Source organism: Manis pentadactyla, chromosome 8, assembly GCF_030020395.1.
Source record: "Manis pentadactyla isolate mManPen7 chromosome 8, mManPen7.hap1, whole genome shotgun sequence".
Taxonomy (NCBI): Eukaryota; Metazoa; Chordata; class Mammalia; order Pholidota; family Manidae; genus Manis; species Manis pentadactyla.
Window position 1 is genome coordinate 40,784,043 of NC_080026.1, and position 6,505 is coordinate 40,790,547.

Here is a 6,505-nt window from a genome sequence, read left to right on the forward strand (position 1 = left end):
TGGTCAATTAATATATGATAAAGGAGCCATGGACATACAATGGGGAAATGACAGTCTCTTCAACAGTTGGTGTTGGCAAAACTGGACAGCTACATGCAAGAGAATGAAACTGGATTATTGTCTAACCCCATACACAAAAGTAAACTCAAAATGGATCAATTACCTGAATGTAAGTCATGAAACCATAAAACTCTTAGAAAAAAATATAGGCAAAAATCTCTTGGGCATAAACATAAGCAACTTCTTCATGAACATATCTCCCCAGGCAGAGGAAACAAAAGCAAAAATGAACAAGTGGGACTATATCAAACTAAAAAGCTTCTGTACAGCAAAGGATACCATCAGTAGAACAAAAAGACATCCTACAGTATGGGAGAATATATTCATAAATGACAGATCCGATAAAGGGTTGACATACAAAATATATAAAGAGCTCATGTACCTCATCAAACAAAAAGCAAATAAGCCAATAAAAAAATGGGCAGAGGATCTGAATAGACACTTCTCCAAAGAAGAAATTCAGATGGCCAACAGGCACATGATAAGATGCTCCACATCACTAATCATCAAGAAATGCAAATTAAAACCATGATGAGATATTCCCTCACACCAGTTGGGAGAGCCACCATCCAAAAGACAAACAACAACAAATGTTGGCAAGGATGTGGAGAAAGGGGAACTTTCCTACACTGTTGGTGGGAATGTAAACTAGATTAACTATTGAGGAAAGTAGATGAATGGATAAAGAAGATGTGGTACATATACACAATGGAATATTATTCAGCCATAAGAAGAAAACAAATCCTACCATTTGCAATAACATGGTTGGAGCTGGAGGGTATAATTCTCAGTGAAATAAAACAAACAGAGAAAGACACGTATGAAATGATTTCACTTATCTGTGGAGTATAAGAACAAAGAAAAACTGAAGGAACAAAACAGCAGCAGACTCACAGAACCCAAGAATGGACTAACAGTTACCAAAGGGAAAGGGTTTGGGTAGGATGGGTGGGAAGGGAGGGATAAGGGGGAAAATGGGGCATTATGATTAGCACACATAATGTAGGAGGGGGACACGGGAAAGGCAGTATATACAGAGAAGACAAGTAATGATTCTATAGCATCTTACTATGGTGATGCACAGTGACTGTAATGGGGTATGTGGGGGGGGACTTGATAATGGGGGAGTCTAGTAACTATAATGTTGTTCAAGTAATTATACATTAATGATATAAAAAAATAGATAAACCCCTAGCCAGACTTATCAAGAAAAAAAGAGTCTACACTCATAAACCGAATCAGAATTGAAGAAGGAAAATAACAAAGGGTACAGCAGAAATACTAATAATTATTAGAGAATACTATGAAAATCATATACCTGTAAATCTGACAACCTAGAAGAAATGGACAACTTCCTAGAAAAATACAACCTTCCATAAATGATCCAGGAAGAAACAGAAAATCTGACCAGACCAATTAACAGCAATGAAATTACCAATTGAATTGATAACCAAAAAGCTCCCCCAAAACAAAATTCCATATCCAGAATTCTTCACATCTGAATTCTACCAAATATTTAAAGAGGAGTTCATTCCCATCCTTCTTAAAGCATTCCAAAAAGTAGAAGACGTGGGAATACTTCCAAATTCATTCTATGAGGCAAGCATCACTCTAATATCAAAACCAGATAGACACCACAAAAAAAGAAAATTACAGACCAATATCCCTGATGAATAATGCAAAATCCTCAACAAAATATTAGCGATCCAAATCCAAAAATGCATCAAAAAAGATCATTCATCATGGATAAGTGGGATTTATTCCAGAGATGCAAGGATAGTAGAATATTCATAAATCAATCAATATCATACAACACATAAACAAACAGAAGGATAAAAACCACATGATCACCTCAATAGATGCTGAAAAAGCATTTGACAAAATTCAACATCAATTCATGATAACAACTCTCAATAAAATGTGTATAGACGGTATGTGCCTCAACAAAATAAAGGCCATATATGACAAACCCACAGCCAACATCATACTTAATAGTGAAAAACTGAAAGCTTTTCCTCTAAGATTGGGAACAAGACAAGGATGCCCACCATTACCACTTTTTTTTATTTTTTAAATATGGAATGCTTCATGAATTTGCATGTCATCCTTGTATAGAGACCATGCTAATCTTCTCTGTATCATTCCAATTTTAGTATATGTGCTGCCAAAGCGAGTACCACTCACCACTTTTATTCAACATAGTACTGGAGGTCCTAGCCACAGCAACTAGATAACACAAGGAGATAAAAGGCATCCAAACTGGCAAGAAAGAAGTTAAACCCTCACTATTTACAGATGACATGATACTATACATAGAAAACCTTAAAGAATCCATGAAAAAAATACTAGAACTAATAACTGAATTCAGCAAAATTACAGGATGCAAAATTAAAACACAGAAATCAGTTGCATCATTTCTATATACTAATGATGAAATAGCAGAAAGAGAAATCAGGAAAACAACTCCATTTACAATTGAATCATAAATAATAAAATACTTAGGAATAAATCTAACCAAGGAGGTGAAAAACCTGTACTCAGAAAACTGTGAGACACACATGAGAGAAATTAAAGAAGACACCAATATATGGAATTCTTTAATGTGCTCTTGTAGAGGGAGAATTAATATTATCAAAGTGATCATCCTGCCCAAAGTAATTTACAGATTCAGTGCAATCCCTATCAAAATATCAACAGCATTTTACAATGACCTAGAGCAAATAATCCTTAAATTCATCTGGAACCACACAGACCCCAAATAGCCAAAGGAATCCTGACAAAGAACAACAAAGCTGGAAGGATTATGCTTCCTGATGTCAAGCTCTACTACAAAGCTACAGTGATAAAAACAATTTGATACTGGCCCAAGAACAAACAGCAGACCCATAGATCAATGGAAAAGAATAGAGAGCCCAGATATAAACCCAAGCATATATGGTCAATTAATAAATGAAAAAGAAGCCACGAATATACAGTGGGTAAAAGACAGCCTCTTCAACAACTGGTGTTGTCAAAACTGGACAGCTACATGTAAGAGAATGAAAATGGATTATGTCTAACTCCATACACAAAAGTAAATTCAAAATGGATCAAAAACCTGAATGTAAGTCGTGAAAACGTAAACCTCTTAGAAGAAAACATATGCAAAAGTCTCTCGAATGTAAGTATGAGAACTTTTTCCTGGATACATCTCCTTGTGCAAGTGAAACAAAATAAAAGATGAATCAGTAGGACTATATCAAAACAAAAAGCTTCTGTACAGCAAAGGACACCATAAGCAGAAGAAAAAGGCATCCTACAGTATGAAAGAATATATTCGTAAGTGACTCATCTGATGAGGGGTTAATACCCAAAATATATAGAGATCTCATACACTTGAACACCCAAAAAAACAAATAACCTACTCAAAAAATGGGCAGAGGACCTGTCTCCAAAGAAGAAATACAAATGGCCAACAAGCACTGGAAAAGATGTTCCACATCACTAATCATCAGGGAAATGCAAATTAAAACCACAGTGAGATGTCACCTCACAGGATGGCCAACATCGAAAAGATGAGGAACAACAAATGTTGGCAAGGATTTGGAAAAAGGGGAACCCTCCTACATTGTTGGTGTGAATGTAAATTATTTCAACCATTGTGGAAAGCAATATGGAGGTTCCTCAAAAAACTCAAAATAGAAATACCATTTGATCCAGGAATTCCATTCCTAGGAATTTATCCAAAGAAAACAAAATCCCTGATTCAAAAAAACATATGCATCCCTATGTTTATTTGCAATAACCAAGATATGGAAGGAACCTAAGTGCCCCTTAATATATGAATGTATAAATAAGAGGTGGTACATATATACAATGGGATATTATTCAGCCATAAAAAGAAAAAATCCTGCCATTTGCAACAACATGGGGGGATCTAGAGTTATTGTGCTCAGTGAAATAAGCCAGGCTGAGTGACACAAATACCATATTATTTCACTTATTTTGTAGAATATAAAAACAAAGCAAAACAGATGGAACAAAACAGCATTAGACTCATAGACACTGAGAAGTGACTAGTGGTTACCAATGGGCAGGGGAGTGGCAGGAGTCAGGGGAAAGGGGAGGGAGACTGTTTAACCAGTGTGATGTACATTTGATAACAAAAAAATGCTTTTACTATCAATTTCTTAAGTGGGAAAAATATCTGACACACTTAAAATACAAAAATGTTAATATCTTTGATGCATAGAAAAACTTTAAAATCTATAGTAAAAATGGCTAATCATCATGGGAGAAAAATTTTCAAAGATTATGGACAAAAAAGTCATATAACAAAACATACAGATGGCTAATTAATATGTGAGAATATTCAGCCTCACGCATATTTAAAAAATCACATTAACATACCAATATCTTACTGATGGGAATAAATTGTTACTAATTCCATGAAAGTTGATTTGGTAGAATCTATCAAATAGTCTTCAAAATATTCATACCTTTCCTTCACATAATTCTCTTCTATGAATTTCTCCTGAGGGAATAGAGATTTGCACAAAGATTTTAGAACAGTGATATTTATATCAGTATTCTTAACCATTATAAAAACATGAAAACTTATTTTTATAAGATCCATTAAATTAGTATGTGCATGTGATGAAATTTTATGTATCATTATAATCATGTTTTTGAAGAAAATATTTAATGATATGGAAAAAATTGCATAGTATAAATAGAGTGAAAATATTGAGATTCAAAATTAAAGAGAATATTATCCCAACTAGCAGATGTGATGTATGTTGCCAGTACTGTATTTTCATATTAGTCTCTATACTTTTCCATGTTTTCTGTTAACATGTTATTTTAATTATGAGGAATAATTATCATAAAAATGTAGTTAAATTGATAATTAAAGTCAGTTCTATTGTTAAAAAATATTTATATTTTAACTAAGTATTTATGTTAGTTTTAACCTAAATGAGCTTTGTAGTTTAAGAGTATATTATAGATAAAGACAGTTAGATGGCCTTCAGAGATAAATTATTTTTTTTCCTTCCCACTTCCCAATTTTAGATTTCATAAGCTACTCTGGTTGGAATGAATTCTTCATTTAGGCAATAACACCATTGATTTTGTCACAACTTTATTTAAATACACTTTATATATCCTAATGATCTTATTAGAATTCATATTTACTATATCCTCATCACTTATTCATTTGCAAACCATTTCTTAAGTTGAGTAACTTCCCCAGATCATTAATAACTCCATAGGTTGCAGAATTTTTACTGTGTTATCACTAACAGAACAATTTTTCATCAAATATTAGGAGCAAGTTAGTAATTAGATACCAACCCTCACTTCCCTCTCTAACCCACTCACTTATTCTCCACCTAGATGTAAATCTGAGACTCAAGCAAGACTGAGTCTCTTGGATATTGTCAAATGGATTGAATAGGTGGAAATGATCCTTTAAGATACTAAAATTGAACCTTACCTATGTAAGGTAATATATATTAGACAAACATAAGAGCTTCAAGTTAAATATTCCCTTTACCTGCCATTTAGTAGCTGTGTAAATTTTCTGGGTCTCAGTTGACTCTGCAATGAAGTAGAAATACTAATACCTCCCTCAACAGCCTGTTATGAAGGTTAAATCACATGAAAGCTATAAAGTGTCTAACACAGGTATCTGCTGCATTGCACCTCCATCACTGTGAATTCTTAAACTATTTACGCCTGTATAATTAGATTTTAAAAATGGTCAAAACTAGTGTGAATGATTGCAAATTTGCTTTTTGGAATATTTGAAACTTGGTATTCAGATGAATATTGATACCACCTTACATATCGTATGGAAATTTCCCATTGGTTATGAAAAGTTTCATCATTTGTTTTTAGAGAAAAGGTTAGCATTGAAAAATGTGTTCTAAAGGAAGCCAGGTATGAGATAAACAGGTCTCTTGAGCACTTTTCACAAAATGGTGTCACATTCTGACAGAAAGAGCTTCTCTGCAGCCTCAGTGTGTGTCAGACAAGCTTAGCTTCTGTGTTGGTACATTTTCTTATCTCTCTATGCCATTTTTAATTGCAAAATCTGCTACAATGTTGAGTTATACTTCAGATCACAAAGTACAAAATAAAACATATAAAATACAGACAACCCAGAAAAAAGCAGAATCAAAGTCTTCTATAGTGAGATTTGTCTTTTTTACAGGTTTCTGGAAAGCATGCTGTAAATTTTCCCAGTAACTAGCCACTGGAGTCATATTTCCAAGCAGTATTTACAGAGTAAAAGGTAATGCATGGCAGTTAGAGTGTACATGAAGTACAACTATTCTGTTATCTCCACCTCATAGAGAGCTGGCACTATGAGGGTGATCAAACTGATACTGTGTTCGGTGGGGGGGTACTGGTGAGCAGGAGCATCAGAACATCAGGCAGAATGTCAGCAATGCTGTAACAT

General features: G+C 34.0%; 1 non-coding gene across 1 annotated transcript; it reads right to left on the reverse strand.

The window, feature by feature from the left end:
• Positions 1-2,130: 2,130 nt before the first annotated feature.
• Positions 2,131-2,237, reverse strand: LOC118913025 (U6 spliceosomal RNA). Its single transcript, XR_005025050.2, has one exon. It is a non-coding gene; the product is annotated as a U6 spliceosomal RNA (small nuclear RNA).
• Between the last annotated feature and the right edge of the window lie 4,268 nt (positions 2,238-6,505).